Source organism: Marmota marmota, unplaced genomic scaffold (genome assembly GCF_001458135.2).
Source record: "Marmota marmota marmota unplaced genomic scaffold, marMar, whole genome shotgun sequence".
NCBI classification, from domain to species: Eukaryota; Metazoa; Chordata; class Mammalia; order Rodentia; family Sciuridae; genus Marmota; species Marmota marmota.
In genome coordinates, this window is record NW_025999932.1 from 42,727,376 (window position 1) to 42,746,934 (window position 19,559).

Sequence of the window (19,559 nt, forward strand, 5' to 3'; positions counted from 1 at the left end):
TGATAATCCATGTAACTTTCTAGATAGTGTTCACATTTCATTATTGTTATGTTGTTCCACTTACATTATTGATCTAAAAAAAGACTTTTGCTTATTTTAGGCTAGCAACATTTTCAATATTTTTCCTTTTAAATCAAAACTGCTAGTTGCTTACATCCTCAGGGAAGATGTTAATCAGCAGCCTTGGAAAGATGAGACATTACATGCTGTTTAAGTTGGAGCATCAAATCCATCTTGAGACTGCATATAGGAGGCGTTCCACAGGTGTTTGTGACTGGTACTTTGGGAAGTGAACAAGGCTTGAAAGTGGAATGAAAGATGGGTCTGGGGAGGAAAGACATCGAGGCAGCTGATTGGTTTTCAGACTTCTTTGAATAGAGTCAAGACTCCACTTCATGATGTTAGTTGGAATGTTTAGATTAAGACCTATAGGTTGAATGTTTGTGTCCTCCCCAAATTAGGATTCCCTAAATCCTAATCCCCAAGGCTGTGTGGGAACCTTTAGGAGGTGGTTAGGTAGCATAAGAGAACAGGCCTCATGATTGGAGTTAGTGCTTTTATAAGAGACCCAGGAGAGCTCCCTCTCCCTCTCTACTAAGTGAATCTGCAGGCACCTTGATCTTCCTACCCTCTAGGACTAGATGGTAGAATGAATTCCTGTTGTTCATAAACCACTTAATCTATGTTATTGTTATAGCAGCCCAAATGAATTAAAGATAAGACCTAACTCTTCTATTTAACAACTGTCTTTTAAATATTTAAGGCTAACTTTCCTTGGATAAAAAATAGGAGGGCCGCACAAGAAGCAACTGCTCCAAAATGAATTTTGTTAAACCTGAAGAAGATCCAATGTACATGTACCGATAGATAATAAAGAGACTGAATTTATGAGCTGTATTTAAACTAGTTTGCCATTTTAGACTATCTGTTGTATTGATCAGTTCCATTAGTAGGGATAATTGAGAATTGACTGAATCACTTAGACACCTTCCTAATTACATTTACACAAATATAAATATTCCATAAATATTCCACATACTATTTCACAGGCTTTATAAAATGTAACACTTTGTTCCCTTAAAATATCTTGTGGCTTTGGGTAGAATAAGCATTGTTTTGCATTATAATTAGGAAGAGTAAACCTCTTGCCCAATTCCCATAGTTAGCTACAAACAGTGCCTCTTTAGGAATGCAGGGTTCCACCTGATGCTTGTCCCAGAGTGCTGGCTTCCATCTGGTGAAAGTGGATACTGCTGGCTCACATGTGTGGGAGGCAGGAGATTCAAGATGTGTTCTACTTTTTGTATTGCATTCTGACAAGTCAAAGCTTACTACTGCTGCTACTCTAAAGACATATAGGGACAGTCTTAAATTAAAATTTTGTACCATGGTTAACTAAACAAGTGAAGAAGTTAATCAGAAGGAAACTCCAATCTGATAAAGTGAAACAAGCAGATGAGGCTATGCTATAGGATAAATAATAGCTCTCAACCTGCACACTGTTTCCTCTTTCTTCTCAGTACTAGGTTGTTGACAGCTTAGGGAGTAATGAGAATTGGAAGGGGAAGTCTGTGGAGGACATGGAAATGGCTATATCTGTAGCTTATATTTATTTATTCTAGCACTCTGAACAGAGAGCATACTGTAGGAGGAGAGATGGACTTGGAAAGAAGTTTAAATTGCCCCTGAACTGCTTTAATTTATGAGTTTCTCAATCGAGATGTTGCCAGATGAATTCTTCAGACTTTTGCCAACACTGAGCTATCCCTGAAGACATATCTCAGCAGTTGTATCCATCTCAGATACTCCCATGCACATTAAACATTATCCTTCTACTTGCACCAATAAGTTCAGCTTTATTGGACATATGGTGTAGAAAAAGTAAAAAAGGAGGATGTGCATTAATTAGTTTTGCAGGAGGAGGCAGTTGACCTAGAGAAGGGCAGAGAAGCCCACCTGTACTTTCTTTTATTGTTTCTGTTTCTGCTGCTGCCTACTTGGAAGGCTGTTTCCAATTCCCTATCTGTAAAAGTGTGTAGTATTCTACTAATTGAGACTGGAAAGTGAAACAGGTTTTGCTTAAAGTAGCAAGAACATTGTGAACACTTTAAAATGTTCTATACCAAGAATTCTGGGTGATTTCAGCACACAGAAATAAGGAGAGCAAAGAGCTACAGGACCTATATCTGAATAGCAAGTAGAGGCTGCCCTAGCGGAATGAAATCCATCTGAAAACAATCAAGTCTAATGCAGCAAAGTGAGGAGGTGGCCAGAGACCATGGGCAGGGAGCTGGTATTTGAAACAGGCTAATGCAGAGTCATTTCTGTGAAGGTGAGTAGCTGTGTATACTTTCATGAAATGGAGTGGTTTTCTTCACTGTTTGAATAGTGCTCTGAGAGTTTCTGCATTCATCGAAGTAATTTCAAGGTGTTTGAAAAGTTGACCAGTCAATCTGGTGATGTAGAAAGATGAGGGTATTTTTCTTGTCAATTTCACGTACTTTCTCTTAAGTTTTTGTGCAAGATAAAGCTCATTTTCTTTGGACTGAAAACAATTTTAAATTTTCTTTTCTTTTCTTTTCTTTTTTTACATATCTGAGTTCTGAGGAACTTGTCTTTCTTGCCTCAACTTCTCTGTATCTGAGAGGAATATTAAGTATCTTATCTGCATCTCTGCTCTGGAAGCGTTATTTCCTGGAAAGGAAAAGGCGGAGAGGCAGGACGACCCTCAGGCCTCTTTTAGTGACTTTGGACAACTAAAAATCTTGGTGGTCTGTTTCAAACTATTAATAATTTATACTTGCTTTTTTCTTATAACTCTAGAGTTTGGGGGAAAATAAGTGAGATTAATAATCAGTGCAAATGTTTGAGCACTTTCTAAGGAAAAATTCTGTATAAGCATATTCATAATGGACACAGTGCTCACTGCCAGACAGGTGGTGTTTGTTTTCACTTGGAAATATTTATTATCCTGGAGGTAAAGTCAAGAAAGCATGGTGCTTTGGGCCTCTTGGCCCAAAGAAAATATTTTCCACAAATCCCATGCACTTGAAATTTATTTTAGGCAAAGGTTCTTTGTATGTTAAATTTATATATGGTGGTGCATGATGCATGGGTTCCCTTGAATATTTTCATTGTTTTCCTCGTTATAAAATATTTAACACCTAGCTGGAGAGAATGGGTTAGAAGGCAGGAATGATGTCAGGTAGGCAGTGTGGACAAGTGTCAGTGGAGTCAGTGGTTCTTCAGGACAACAGTGATAGGGATGTTGAAGGTAGGGGACACATGCTGCTGAATGCCCTCAGCACAGGGAGTGGTGGGGAGGGTGTGGCAGGGTATGGCAGGCTTAGGCAGCTCAGGAGAGTTCAGTCTTTGAGCATGGATACATGATGCTGGCATTCACAGTGATCACAAGGGCCACTGAAAATAGTATAAATTACAATCATTTGGCTATTATGATGATGCAGGGCAGTACATAATTAGTGTCATTTTAGAAGGAGTGGTTTTTAGAAATTTTAAATAGAATTTCAGCAAAGAGTGATACACTCCAGCTATCTAGAAAGTGCACTTAACCCGATCAGGATATTCTTTCATGATAGAAGATAAATTGAGGATTTATTTTCATTATTGAAATGGTCAAACAAAAATTTGAGCTATGTTTTCTTAATTTATCATTGTAGGGAAGAGTCAGGATGTAGATGATCACCTTTCAGGGGATAAATGATATAATCTCCTCTTTATAGCCCCCAACATTGTTCATTTTGTGGCAATTAAGCCATTATTTGAATCTCTTGATAGAATGTAACTTTTATGAAGGCAGAGACTATGTCACTCTTGCTTGTAGCTACGTAATCAGCAGCAGTGCTAGCACACAGAAGATGCTTAATAATTGTATGTTGAATGAATGATTGATGGATAGATATATTTAAAGATGGTACAAACTCAATTTTCCTGTACCTTGGATGGATGAAGACACCATCCAAGAAGTAAATACCTTAAGGTTCTGCCTATATCTAGACACAGAAGAGGCATCACTTTACCTTCCCAAGCTGACAAAAAAGTCACACCTTTACAAACCATTAGTCCTTATTTTAAAAATGCTTATTAGCTGATTCTGATGTGTCTCAGAATAGTGGCTTCTACTTGAGTGCTTAACAGTTACATTTTACTCTGCAAGACAGTGGCTTCTCCATCACTGGAAGTTTAGATAACAGAAGACATTTCCTTTTGAAGCATGGTAGAAATTGTTTGAGAATAGCATGAGAGGTTAAAAAGGTTCTAGGTTAAATTCTAATTTAACCCCAGGATTCTATGACTCTTGAGATATGTGTTTAATAATATATCTTTTGGCAGATTGTAGGGACTAATCAATTCCCATCCCAGGATTTCATTTGCTTTCTGACACATGTCTTCTTTGTTTCATTCAATGCATTTTTCTAAAACAGAGCTATTTTCTCAGTTCTCTGGTCCTGGAACAAATAGGGCCTCCTTTCCTTTGCTTCAGTCAACACCTTAACAAAATGAGCTGCTTCAGTCTTCCTTGTTCTTATGCCCCCTATTTTCCCAGACTTTAAATAAATTTTTTAAATTTTGATTAATTTATGAATTGGACTAGGCATACTTATTTGTTGTTATTGCTACTAATATAATAATAACATCATTTTTAAAATATATTTTTATTTATTTATTTATTAGGTGTAGATGGATACAACATAATGCCTTTATTTTTATGTGGTGCTGAGGATCAAACCCGGGTCCCGCCGGGTGCCAGGGGAGCACTCTACCGCTGAGCCACATTCCCAGCCCCTAATAGCATTGTTTATTGAATGCTATTTATGCTCTAAGAATGTTATACACATTTTATTTAATCATCTAATTTTAGCCGTATTAAGTATTATTTTTCCCAATTTTACAGATAAGGAAAGCAGGACTTAGACAAGTTCAGTAACCGACTCAAGGCCATTCAAGCAGTTCCTTTTAAATTAAACATTTTGAAATATTTATATACAAAGAAATATGATTTTGATCCTTTGCTTTGTTTCTCGAAATAGTAGCATTTTGCAAAACTGTGGTTGGAAAGCAGTTAGGATACTGACTCAACAGGTCAGATCAGAACTTCATTGCAAGGATACCTGTGTTGCCCCATTTATAGCCATGCCCACCTCCTTGCCCCTTCCCTAGTCTGTGATCTTGGTAGCTCCTAATATGTTTTCCATTTCTATAATTTTAAAAAATAGTTTTTTAGATGTATGGACCTTTATTTTATTCATTTATTTATATGTGGTGCTGAGAATCGAACCCATTGCCTCCCATATGCTAGGCAAGCACTGTACCACTAAGCCCCAGCCCTTCCATTTCTATAATTTTGTTACTTCTGAAATGTTATATGAATACAAATCATTTTTTTTTGGTTTGGCTTCCTCTCCCCCCACTCAGCATAACTACCTGGCAATTCATCCAAGTTCTTGTATCTATCAATAGTTGATTCCATTGTTTTGCTGAGGGGTAATTCTAGTTTTAATTCTGTTGAAAATCTTCTGGGTCGTTTGCAGATTTTGATTATAGTAAATAAAGTTGCCATGGACATTTGTGTATAGTTTTTTTAATATATTTTTTTAGTTGTTGATGGACCTTTATTTTTTACTTATTTATCTGTGGCTGAGAATAGAACCCAGGGCCTCACACATGCTAGGCAAGCACTCTACCACAGAGCCACAACCTCAGCCACTGTGTGAAGGTTTTTGTCTGAAAACATAGGTTTTTATTTGTCTGGGATAAATGCCCAAGAATGCAATTGACGGGTAGTTGCATGTTTTAATTTTGTAAGAAACCTCCAAAATGTTTTTCATGGTGGTTGCACTATTTTATGTTTCTGCCAACTATGTGTGAATGATCTTGTTTCACTGCATTCTCACTAATATTTGGTTCCATTATTTTTTAAAATATTTATTTATTTTTTAGTTGTACACAATATCTTTATTTTGTTTATTTGCTTTTATGTGGTGCTGAGAATCGAACCCAGGGCCTCGCATGTGCTAGGTGAGCACTCTACTGCTGAGCCACAACCCCAGCCCATTATTTTTTTAATAAATGTAGAAGTGTAGTGATATCTCATTTTGATTTTAATTTGCACTTCCCCCTTTGGTAAAGTGTCAGGCATCTGTGCTTACATGGCAGAGTGGCTCAAGGCTGACTGGTCTAGGATGTCTTTATTCACGTGGTGGTTGGCTCATTGTCAGCTGGAGGGATGAGGTTAGCTGACCCACAGGGCCACATGTATCCCATCGTCCTAATGACTGGATGGGTGGCTGGGCAGGGTTCTGAGTGAAAGTACAAGCTCAAAAGATCTTTCTAGACCTAGTTTTGGAACTGGCATACCTTGGGGGAAATGGACTGTCTCTTTCTTGATGGAGGAACCTGTAAAATCAGATGTCAGAAGGCATGGATATGGAAAGAAACAGAATTTCGGGCCATTTTGCAATTAATCTACCACAACAGGCATATAGAATAATTGTCTGATACTTATTTTTCTCCTGAAATGCATATTAATCTTGGAAGCAGTGTATCTTAAGGATAAAAATGTTCAACTGGGAGTTGGAAAATAATTGTGTGTGTGTGTGCGTGCATGTGTGTAAAGAAGTTGGTTTAAGAGTGCCTAGAGCCTTAAAACTCTCCAGCTCATTCATGAACATTTACGTGGAACATGATGATAGTTTCTGCCTAAATAACGATGGAACAGTTATAATTAGAGATTTTTTTCATTTTTTTAGTAAATAGACATTATGTAGACAGGTTCCTCTATCCAATGTCAACTCAACTGATTCTAGGGTAGCCTCTAAATACAGCAAATCCTAGGTGCCAGACACTAGGGATCAAAAAAGAGGACTAAGGTATACCTGCTAAAGATTTCCAGTTGTGAAAGACATGGACACACAGCAAGGGACAGATGGTGCATTGTATTTTCCACCTTGCATATCTTTTTTCTGGACTTCTGGCACTTTTCCTTCTTACCAGGAACAACATAATTTTGGCTCTTTTCCATTTTCCTACCCACAAGTATGTTGATGCCCTGTAAGTAGGGGCTGCTTAGAGGTTTGTCTGTTTTTGGGTCAGTTCATGTTACCTTGATGAATGACAGTGTTTTTCTGATTAGCAGATTTCCGATTCTTTTACTAATAAATGATGGACTGGCTGTCGGTAGTTCAGGTCTTACATTATAATTATTTTATGGCTTTGTTTGAAGATCTAATTCTTTCTGTCATATTATACTCATTTTCCTAAGAATGTACCAAAAAGTAATTGACCTGTCTTCCTGCCATTTTACCTATTCAACAACTCAGAAAGCAACTGAGAATAACTTCTTAATTTCAGTTTTCTTGAAAATGTAACGGGGGAAAATGTGGGGGAATATATACCAAATGTTAGAAGTGATAGTTTCTGGGTAGTAATTTTCCTATTTAGGATAAATTTTGTTTTCTAATTTTATACTGTAAAACTGTATTGCTATTATAAAAACAATAATGTAAATTATATGTGAAAAACACTTAGGGCCCATGGGTAAGGACTTATCACTGGAGAGAGCACACCAATCTGAGAGCCCTCAGAGATCCCCAGGTATGCCAAGCCTGGTGGAAGCCGTGCAGGCCTTCTGAACAATGGGAACATCAATCTAGGGGAGACACAGCAGGTTTGGGGAATTTTTACAAGATTTCATTCTTTGATGTTAATTTGGTGTGTCTTTTTTGGTGTCTGTTTCTCCCTGCCCTTCCTGAAGCATGCCTTTCATATTCAAAGATAATATTTCTGACAGTGATAGTCATCTGGAAACACAGATGCAGCTGAAAATGCTCATGTTCAACCAAAACTCCTTCCAGTTAGGAACATGCTTTGAGGTTTTCTGTGCAGTGTGGAACAGAGAAGTGGTTTGTGTTCTGGGGCTTGTAACAATAGTTTCCTTTCTTTTGTGTTCTGAGCAGACAGAGTTCTGGTGATGTGAAGGATGGAGAAACATGTGACCTCTGAATTTTCTATTGTAGAGAATCGATGCAGCAGCCTCTGCTGCATCGTTAAGCACACATCCTGTTTTTGGATGCAGGGTTGACAGAAGCACCAGTCAAATAAATTAATATATAGGATTTTGAATCAGGAATCCAAGAGTAATCACTCAACATATAAGTAGACATATTGAGAAATTGCTGCCACTTAAGCAGTTCTGAAATATAAGGACTAGATTCCTAGGAAGGAAATCTGATCATAAAAGGTCAAGGAAAAGAGGCAGAAACCCACTTAATAAAATAATCAAGACCAAAGAACAGTGAGGCATTGCTGTTTCTGCTCTCCTGAGTTCCTCTTCTGTGCTTACACTGTTTCACATTTTGGAAACTTCTTTAGGAAGGATCATATGCATTAATTCTTCAGACTTTTCCCAAATCACTCGATAAATGTGGATGCTAACTCAAATTATCAAAGGCATAGACATGTGGAAATGCTGAGGTATGTCTACTTCTCCTCTCTCCCCTAACAAATGTGTCTCCACAGCACACATTTTGCTGTCTAGTTGTGAGCAACTTCCTTTGTCCTCCAAGGCATTGAGATGTTCATTTTAATTTTTAATTCCAGTGAACTCTATGTTGCAGGACATAATATCAATGTATAAAAATCAGTTGTGTTACTGTATACTAGCAATGAGCAATCAGAAATTGAAGTGAAAATCCCATTTGCAATAGTGACAGAATATAAAATGCATAGAAATAAATCTAATAAAAGATGTGCAGTTGGGGATGTAACTTAATGTCATGTGTGTGCTTAGCATGTAGAAGGCCCACGATTTCATCCCCAACACCCCCCGACACACACAAAATGCAGAATTTATATATAGAAAATCATGATAATTTTGGAGAGAACTGTAACTTGTCCATGGTCAGAAGTCTCAGAATTATTATGGGTCTGTTTTCCCCAAATTGATTCATAGATTCAGTGTAACCCTGATCAAAATGCCAGAAGTTTTTGATATGAAAAAAATGAATCTAAAAAGTCATGTAGAAATGTGGAGAATCTAGAATAGTTAAAAACAACTTTTTTCAAAGAAGAATAAGGTTGAAGGACTAACTCTAATTTCAAGACTTACAAAGCAATTATAATCAACAGGAGTGTGGTACTGGTGTCATAACAGACAAATAGGTCACTGGAACAGAAGAGAGAGCCAGAAATAGATTCACAAATGTGTAAACCACTGATTTTAAACAAAGGTGCAGAGTCATTTTGGATAATATCTTTATCAAACATTAACAGGAAAATTGAACCATATCTTATAATATATTTAAAAATGAACACAAAATAGATTATAGACATGTAATACCTAAAACTATAAATCTTACAAAACAGGAATAAATTTTTGTGACATTGTGTTGAGCAAAGATTTCTTAGATATAATACAAAAAAAAAATCCATTAAGAACAAATGACATCATCAAAGCTAAATTTTTTCTTTATAAAAGGGTTGATAATGCAAAGATAAGTCACAGATTGAGAAAAATACTTGTAAATCATATATCTGATTTGTAGTTCATAATATACAAATTACTTAAAAATAAAACAACTAAAAAATGAGTAAATGATTTGAACAGATAATTTGCCAAATAAGAAATATGGATGCCAAATAAGCACATGAAAAGATGCTCAACATGATTAATCATTGAGGAAATGCAAATTAGATAACACAATGGATGTAGTAGACTGTAATTAAAACAACAAACCAGATCAAGGATATATTGACAAGGATTTGGAGGAAATGGAACTTTTATACATTGTTAGAGTGTGGCACAACACACTGCTTGGCAGTTTCTTAAAAAGTTAAACATATACCTACCACCTGCTCTATCCCCTCCCATACCTAAGAGGAAAGAAAACATATGAAAACTTGCAGGTGATTGTTCATAGCCATGTTATTTATGATAGTTGCAAACTTGAAATAACCAAAATGTCCATCAACAGGTGAAAAGGTAGATTCATCATAACATGTCCGTATCCATGCTGCAGCCACTCACCAATAAACTAATGAACTATTCATGCAGCAGTGTGGATGAATCCCTATGCAGAAAACAAGACAAAACTAAAAAGATTTTATATATTTAAAACTCTGGAAAATGCTACTTAATCTATAGGATCAGAAAGGAAGTTGGAACCATTCCACCAGGGACAGAGGTAAGGCAGTGTTACAAAAGGGCATGGGGAACTTTTCCTTATCTTGACTGTAGTCATGGTTTCACAGGTAAATACATATGTTAAAACTTACAAAATTATATGCTTGAAAACGTGCAGTTTGTTATATTTGAATTATTCCTTCTTGCTATTTAAAGGCAGTGCCATCAAATGCTGGGGCATCCATAAGAGCAACTGTGGCACAGGGGACTTTATGGCTGCTCCTCCTTACAAAGGCAGTACGGTTCAGTCATTCCTGGTAGAGGAGGGTTGGTAAAAGCTTTTCAGCTGAGCTGGGAAAGGTGAGTAAGCATTTGTTGAGGTGGCTACAAAGATGGAACATTCTAGGTACAGAGGCAGTGTCCAGAAGGGCTGAGGGGGAGGAAGGAGCATAGAAAAAAAAATTCAGTACTCCTGGAGGAATGTAGTGTCCTGGCAGCCCTGGAGGTAAATAAAACAAGAGAAGTATGTAGGGGCTAGACTGCAGAGGTCTTGTTTGTCATCCTGAAGTATCAGTTTAGCCTATGGGCACTGAGGAGCAACTGAAGGTGTTTAATTTGGGGAGTACCAGGCTATGTTTGTGTTTATGGAATGAATATTTACAATGATGAAGGAAGGATATGTAGGATTTTATTTAAATAATAGAATGTTCCATTGGTAAAGGTTTGATATGAGCACTTCCTGTAAAATTATTTTATTTGAATGGGCTCCAGAGAAATTTAATCACATGGAAAATTATGCACCAAATGCCAACTGTGTAGCTCCATATATATGGATGTATGTTCTTGGGTTTCTCTCCTGTCTTCCTCTAACCTATCTATTAACATACAGGGGGGCCCATTTGTCAATCTTACTTTAAGCCTCTTTTGATAAGCGTTTTCAGACCAAAGCTCTGCCTTATCTTCACTGCAGAATAACATCAGAGTGACGTTGAGAACCAGGCTTAGCAGCCCCAAAATTTGGAAGGCATCTCAGTGTGGTTGAGCTCCTGTGGTCTGAGCACTAAAAACCAGGCCCACTTGGACCTAGGGTGCATTAAAAAGCCCCTTGTGTTGACAGCCAGCACTGCAAGAGCAGCTGTTTATCCCTCAGCCGCATGTTAGACTGTTGGTACCATGAGGGACACTGGAAAAAAAATCACACAGACATGAGGAGAGCATTGAAAAGTGGAGCCCTCTGCTTGTTACTTCTGCCTTGACTTCACTGTCAGTATTTTTACCCCTTGATAATCTTTGGTCACTAAATTCAGAGTATGCCAAATTTTATTTTCCCTTTAGGAGTAAAAACTTCTTGGTTTTAGTCTCTCATGGGAATGGGTTTTTAGTCATGTGTTGGAAAAATAAATATCCAAAGGGATAGCTCTGTGTGCATCTGGGAAAAACCTAAAGACTATTGCTTCTGACATTTTAACACTAGTTTTTAATTGTTATAATTAAAAAAATCAGATCTAACATTTTGATTTGGGTGAGTAGTGGGAATGATAAGCATTAATCTCAGCATATAATAGAATTATTGTGATATGTATCATAATATGATTTTTAAAAAAATATTTATATTTTCATTTTAGGTGGATCCAATATCTTTATATTTTATTTTTATGTGGTACTGAGGATGGAACTCAGTGCCTCATGCATGTTAGGTGAGCGCTCTACCACTGAGCCACAACCCCAGCCCCTCATAATATGAGTTGAATATTCATTTCATTCACATTGGGAGAGTTAATACTATATGCAGCAAATAATTTTGAATTATTTTAAACTAATAAGTAAAACATAGTGAAATAAAATAATGGTGAGAATCCATTGACTTGCTTCATAATTTTGCTATAATGACTAATTGTTCAGTTAATAATTACTCAGCTATCTAAAAGATGGGGAGAAGTAAAGTGCTTGTTCCTGTCATTATTGATTTTATACTTGCTTTTAGTTCAGAAAATAATCAGTGGCATTCTCAGAGATCAGTGGTTTGTTTAGGTTTAAAATGAAGTATACTTTACTAATTGCCAGGTGAGGAGCAAGGCTAGTCCCCTGCTGGGAAACTGGAAAACAGTGTGTCTTTGCCCCTGTAATGCTGATGTGGTCCTTGTTGTTGTCACCAAGCCCAGCATTTCCCTGACTCCTTTCTCCAAGGTGAGCTCTGGCCAAGGCCCCAGGGGCTCCTGTGTGTATTTGTTTAAAGGTGAAAGAGCAAAGTTATCCCCATAATGCATAGACCTGTTACCATTAAAGAAGCATTTCAGACTCTAGAGGGTTTCTCTTACACAGTCTTTGACTTGACTAGAAAAGCCAAAGGATGTGGGGTCTTTCTAGTCACTTCTTGGAAATAATTATAGCTGAATTTGCTTTGTTCCTAGTCTTCATTAACATCAAGAATATTCAGTGGAAATAGTTTCATTTAAATGGCTCATTTCATTTATAAGAAATCTTTACTAAAATTCAGATAGAAGGAGGAAGAAGTGGTTCTATGTAACTCAGTAGGAAACTACAAAATAGTGACTATTGATAACAATAATGCCTGATAATTACAAAGTACTGTATGTCAGACACCTTTAAATGTGCTTTATATGACCCTTTAAATAATTCTTATAATGATACTTATAATGATCCTTGTTATAAGGATCTCAGAGAAGTTTTGCCTACTTGACAGATCTGAAGTATAGGATCTCAGAGAAATTAACTAGTTTACCCAGAGTCATACAGCGAGGAATTGGTCGAGTAAAATTCAAACTCAGGCAGTCTGTTGTTAGAGTTTGTGCTCTGAAGCAATATACTGTATTACTTCTTAATTTTAGAATCTTTTAATGAAATTTTAAAGTCTCAATATAAATTATTATTTAAATTACATTAATGAATAAAATAGGGCAGTACTATTACTATAAGTCATTGAGCAGTCATTGTGTCAGGGACTGTGCTAAGTACTTTGCATCTATTTTGTAGTTTTTGTGTATTGTTTAGTCCTCTCAATGCTGTGATAGAGATATTATCCTTCACATTTTATAAATGAGGAAACTGGGGCTTAAAGGGGTTTTTCTGACTTTGCTAAGTCCATTTAGTAAACTTGAGATAGGATTCAGAGCCCAGACCTTGATGACTAGAAATTCTTATGTTTTTAACCCTGTGTTAAAAAGTAATAAAACAAATTCAAGTTGTACTGTTGCATATATGGATTGAATCATGCCATTAGTTTTGAACTTTTTAGTCAAGAAAAATAACTCCTTGCAGATTCTCAAGTAGTGTTTTCATATGCACATTTAAAAAATGTTTGAAGCAATGACTCTGGTATGTATATAAAGCTTAGAATTATTGGGCATGATCATCAAGAACATAAGTTCTCAGCTTTTCAGTGCTTTGGACAACTCTGGTAGACTGCCAGTCTGTGTGGACTGTTTCTCAGAGTAGAGCATTTGAGTGCATAAAATACCTAAAATGACAAGCAATTATATTGAAAGAGTTATCAAATTATTAAAACAAATTGGGATTATAGTAATATACATGCTTCTTCATTAACACTTATATTAGATCTAGTAGTGGATATAATGACCACTGTAATTTCAAACTGGTGATGAACTTAGATAATATTTTGAGATATCAGCAATAATTGCAATGAGTTGCAAAAATATCTATGATTTCTGTTGGTGACAAATGTATGAGTACTGCTAATATAACCAGGATTGGTTTTAAAGTCTAAATTCATAATAAAAGCAAATGCTATATTTCAGTTAGATATGGATGACAATAATTAAGGTCCATTGCTTTTCCCTATCAGAGTTTAAGCACTTATATGAATTCTCTCCACGGTTCCTTCAGATCTGAGGTCTCAGATTACAAATTCTAGCCAGTATTGCTAAATCTTATGTCCTTCATGTGGAAGATAACCAAACTTGGAGTGCTGTTCACATCTAGGTCTTCAAAAATTTTTTTACCTCAACGTTATCAAAGGATCTGGAATTTTCTTCACTGTTACCATGTAGGTGTTGGCACCAGATTCTCCCTAGGTCTGAGAGAGACTTAGAAATAGTTTCCTCTCTGAATGTTTTGATGGTTATTTGCCTGTTCTCATGAAAGATGAAGACAAAGCCCTTTTTCATCATGGAGCTTATAGTTGTGAAGAGAGATGACAAGGATACTTTCAAGGATACAGATGGGATTACAAGTGACTTGAAACTTGCTTAGGAAGGGCAGTAACAGAAATAGAAGCAGTAATTGGGGTGATAAAGGGAAATTCCTTGACCTTACTACATTGATAAAATTCACTACAGTATTATGCTTTCCCATGACTTTTTTATCATGCACAATAATGGTATCATATAGAACCATACCACATTGGTTCATTTATTCATTCAAATATATTTATTGAGTGTGTACTATGTCTGAAGAATTGAGCTGTCATTGATTTTTCATTTAAATCTCACAATTCTTTGACATTAAACCCACTTTTGAAACTAGAAACCGAAGCATGTAGTGGTTGTAAATGGTAGAGACAGTCATTTTGCATTTTATACTGACAGGTACCACTTAACTCATGTCACCATTCCCAGTCTGCTAAACTGGAGGGGCAGGCCCAGTAACTGAACAATTTAGCTACCCCAATTCCAGGAAGCATCTGAGACATGGTGACACAGACTAACTATATAAAGATGGTGATTTTCAACCGAAATTTGCTGAACTTGTTAAGGGCAGACAAACTGCATTTTGAAGTTCAGATTGCTATTTGGAAGCAAGAAAGTGGATTTCAGGTTAATGGATTTTGAACCAGATTACTTTGTGCTTGACTGGCTTTTGGCAAATCAGCCATGTATTATGAGGCCCCTCATAAATTCTGTGTACTGTCCTGTATTTTATTCACTTTTACCCATTAACTGTCTGTTTTTTTTTTTTGCCACCTCCTTTTTCTCTGTTTCCAAAATTCCCTGTCACTTTTTCTCAGAACTCCATGGCTGCACAGTGGTCTTTTGTACCTTATGACATACTTTCTCCTGCATTTATGCTTGTTTTTCTATCTCCTGTCACCTCCCAACTTACTGTAGCTAGTTAACTATTGCCCACGATAGAGCTCATTTATTTTCTCATTATTAACAGTTGTTGTGACTGTTCACATATGCTTTGATTGCCTTTCAGACACACTGTGGGCATTTTACAGTAGAAGATTAAAGGAAACTTCAAAAGAAAACTGATATGCTCACAGTTCTATCACTTTCATTCAGTAGTTTTGACTTCTCTGTATTCTCTTCGACCACAGCAGCCTTTTGTATATGTGATTTTATGTCTTTATCATTTTGTATTTTCTTTTTAAATTTAACATTATTTTGTAAGCACTTCCACATGTAGGTAAATTTTCTTGGTTTAATGGAAACATTATTTTCTGGGACACTGATGTTCTGGTTGGACTTGGAATCTTCTACCCTCTTTTCTGCTTTTCGCTGCCCGCCTCCTGCTGCTTCACTGCCTCAGGCTTCCTGTTGCCCTTGCCTCTCTTGCTCTAGCATATCTTCTGCAAGGCGGCTTGTTTTCCTCCACTCCTGGTGAAACCTTCTGATGGGAGGCTGCCATCACCTTATCACCTCCTCTGGGGAGTTAAAGGCCCAGCTCAATGCAATGATCCTTGTTTGTGAGTGAACGCTTGCAGTTACTTCCCTAAGAATTTTCTTCACATTGCAGTGCCTCTGCAAACACTGCTTCTGGAGGAACTGTTGGTAATCCATAATGTTAAGATGCATTGTGGATGTAATTTATATTCACAGCCATTTACACACTGTATTATTTAGGCAGTTCAGCACCAAGGAGAGTGACTATTTGTTTTAGCTGGGGTTCAAGGTCAGTGGAGGATTTACTGTTTAGGCCTCTGTCGTGCTGTTGGCAAGATGTAATTTTTCCATAATAGATGAAAAGCCAAACCCTGTATAAACATACTTTAATAATGGTGAAAGCACTAGCAGAGCTGTACACTGAGGAAATATTAAAGTTCACACTCCCATAGCTTAGACTTAATTGAAGCAAATAGCCTTCGTATTTACATTTGGGTTGTTTGTTTTAATATCAGTTCTTGAAGGGGTTCATCACATGTCTTCCATTCCTCTACACATAACTGCTTAATAGCCCATTCTAGGATTCCGCTTGGTCTTTGTCCTGTCTCTAGGCCCCAGGACAGATACACATCTTCCTTTGTGTGCCTTGGAAATTCTTGACGTGGTATCCTAGCCTCCTTTCCTCTGAGTACCTCCAGTGCTTTGAGGCACAGCTTCCTCATTAGCTGTTGGTTCACTGGCAAAAAATGACTTCAGGGTCTCTCTTTGTCTGTTTGTATAACAATTTCTCAGAACCTGCTTTCAGAGAAGGCCGAAGCCTCCTGCTTTCACTGGACAGGAACACTAGCCAGTGCTATTCCTTATGCCCTGTGGTCAGTGGATTTTCACTGAGATGGAAATCTTTTGAGGATAGAAAGGAATGGAAAGCAGCTAAATCCAGAAGGGGAAAAAAAATCCTTTCTTATGCAGAAAGAGGCAGCTTTAGTGCATCTGTTTTCTCCCCTTGTGTTGTAGTACTTATCCTACTTCACCTGCCTCTCTTGAGGCCAGGGAAGGAAGATTAAGCCTCTTCAAGGGACACTAGCTGCAGTGACTTTTTTGCAGTGTAGTAGGATGAGCTGGTGGGGTTATGCCTTGGCCATTTCCTCAAGGGCCTTCAATAGAACTTGAGGATTTATGCCTGAGAACCCCTGGGCTAGAGCTGTTGGAAAAAAATGCCACAAAAGATGCTCAAAAGAGTTTCTGAGTTAATAGGAATTTAGGTGCTATTTTATTCCATTGAAGTTGTTCCAGAAAAGTGTGATTTGAGGTATGTCTCAAATCCCATCTACCCTATAATATCTCCTCCATTGACTTAGAGTGAAATTTATAGTTTTCATGATTAATTTTTTTGTTTGACATTTGTCATTGTATCTCTAAGCAATACTAATGACATTTCAATTGAATTCCTGATGTAGGGTTATCAAGGTAGCTTTCTGATGGGTTTCTTGGCTTTGTTCCTATCCCCCCAACTATGTTTACACCAGAAGTCTGAATGATCATGTCACTCTTGCCCACAAAACTGCAGTGTGTCTGATCTCAGAACCAGAAGCATCCCATTCAACCCAGAGTCTTTCCTCTCTCTCAGCCACATTCAGTCTTAGCAGATCTGATCAGTTCCACTTTCAGAGAACCCAGAGTCCTGCTGCTTCTCACCACATGTACAATAACCCCCTTGGTTGAGCCACTATCATCTCTTATCTGTTGTGATGATTAATTTTACATTTCAACATGACCAGCCTGTTTAACTAGTAAGATATTATTTCTGGGTATGACTGTGAGGGTGCTTCCAGAAGAGATGAGCATTCAAATCCATAAAATATCCATAAATAAATAAAGAAGATGACCCTTGCAGAGGTAGGTGGGCATCATATAATCCTTGGAGGGCCCAAATAGAATAAAAAGGTGCAGATGGGTGAATTTTCCCTGCTGGGCATCATCTTCTGCCATTGAACATTAGTGCTTCTGATTATCGAGTCTTCAGACTTTAATTAGGGCTTACAGTATTGGTTCCCTTAAATCTTAGGCCTTTGGATTTGAACTGAAACTATACCACAAACTTTTTGGGTTTCCAGCTTGCAGATCATAGGACTCTTCTGTCTCCATAATCATGCATACCAATCATTCATAATAAATCTCTTTCCATATATCTGTATTTGTCTTGTTGGTTCTTTTTCTCTGGAGAACCTCAATATACCTGATTTATGATAGTAGCATCCTAACTGGTCTTTCTACTTCTTCCCTTGCCCTGTTAGTCTATTATTAATACAGAAGCTAGAGAAATATTGTTAAAATATAACTTTAGTTTAATGTGGGTATAAGATCATCCCATGGGAGAAAGAATATGGTCTTTTCAATTAATGGTGCTGAGACACGGGATTTCTGTATACAAAAAAATAAAGTCAGACCTTATTCCCTTATACCGTATACAAAATTAATCTTATTTATTTATTTATTTATTTAATTTATTTATTTATATGGACATACCAGGGAACCAACCCAGGGGTGCTTTACCATTGAGCCACATTCCCTAGCCCCTTTTTAATATTTAATTTAGAGGCAGGGTCTTTCTGAGTTGCTTAGAGCCTCACTAAGTTGCTGAGGCTGGCTTTGAACTTGTGATCCTCCTGCCTCAGCCTTCTGAGCTGCTGGGATTATAGGCATGCACCACTATAACTGGCACAAAATTGATTTTAAAATGTACTGAAAACCTCAAGGTCAAAGCCTGTCTATAAAACTGTTAGGAGAAAACATAAATTTAAACTTTCATGACCTTGGAGTGGGCAACTGCTTCTTAAATGTAACACCAAAAGGACAAGCAACAAAAGAAAAAATAAATTGGATTTCATCAAAATTAAAACCTTGTTTCTTTCGAAGCACACCAGAAAGAAGTGTAAAGACAACCATAAAATAGTAGAAAATATTTGCAAATCATATATCTGATGAGGGACATGTGTCTAGGCTATACATATATAAAATCTCTTGTAACTCAGTTACAAAAAGACATAAAATTTAAAAATGAGCAAAGGATCTGAATAGACATATCTTCAAAGAAGATATATAAAGATCAATAGCACATGAAAGTGTATTCAACATCATTAGGCATCTGTTACATGCAAATCAACACAAGATCTACCCTTTATATAAACTTAAGTGGCTCTATTCCAAAAGACCAATAACAACAACTGTTGTTAAGGGAATGAAGAAACCAGAACCTTCATACTCAGCTGGTAGAATGTCAAAATGTTCAGCCGCGTTGGACAATGATTTGATAGTTCTTCAAAAGGTTGAATGTGAGTTACCATATGACTCATAAGTTGTACTCCTAAATGTTTGCCTGAGAGAATATAAAATGTACATTTGCACAAAAATTAATACACAAACGTTCACAGAAGCACTGTTCACTATAGTTATAGAAACAATCAAAATGTCTGTCAATCAATGAATGGATAAACAATATGTGATTTATCCAGATAATGAGATACTATTCAACAATAAATAAATGCAGCGCTGACCCTTGAAAACATGCTAAGTGAAAGAATCCAGTAATAAAGAATGCTTATTTATGATTCCTTTTATGTTAAACATTCAGAATGTTCTAATCTACGGAGAGTGTAGATTAGTGGTGCTTAGAGTGGGAGTTTAGAGTGGGGTGGGTGACTGCTGATAGATACAGAATTTCTTTTTGGAGTGATAAAAATGTTCTAATGTTGATTGTAATGATTGCACAACTCTGAATATCCCAAACACCATTGAATTACATAGTTTAAATAGGTTAATAGCATGGCACATTAATT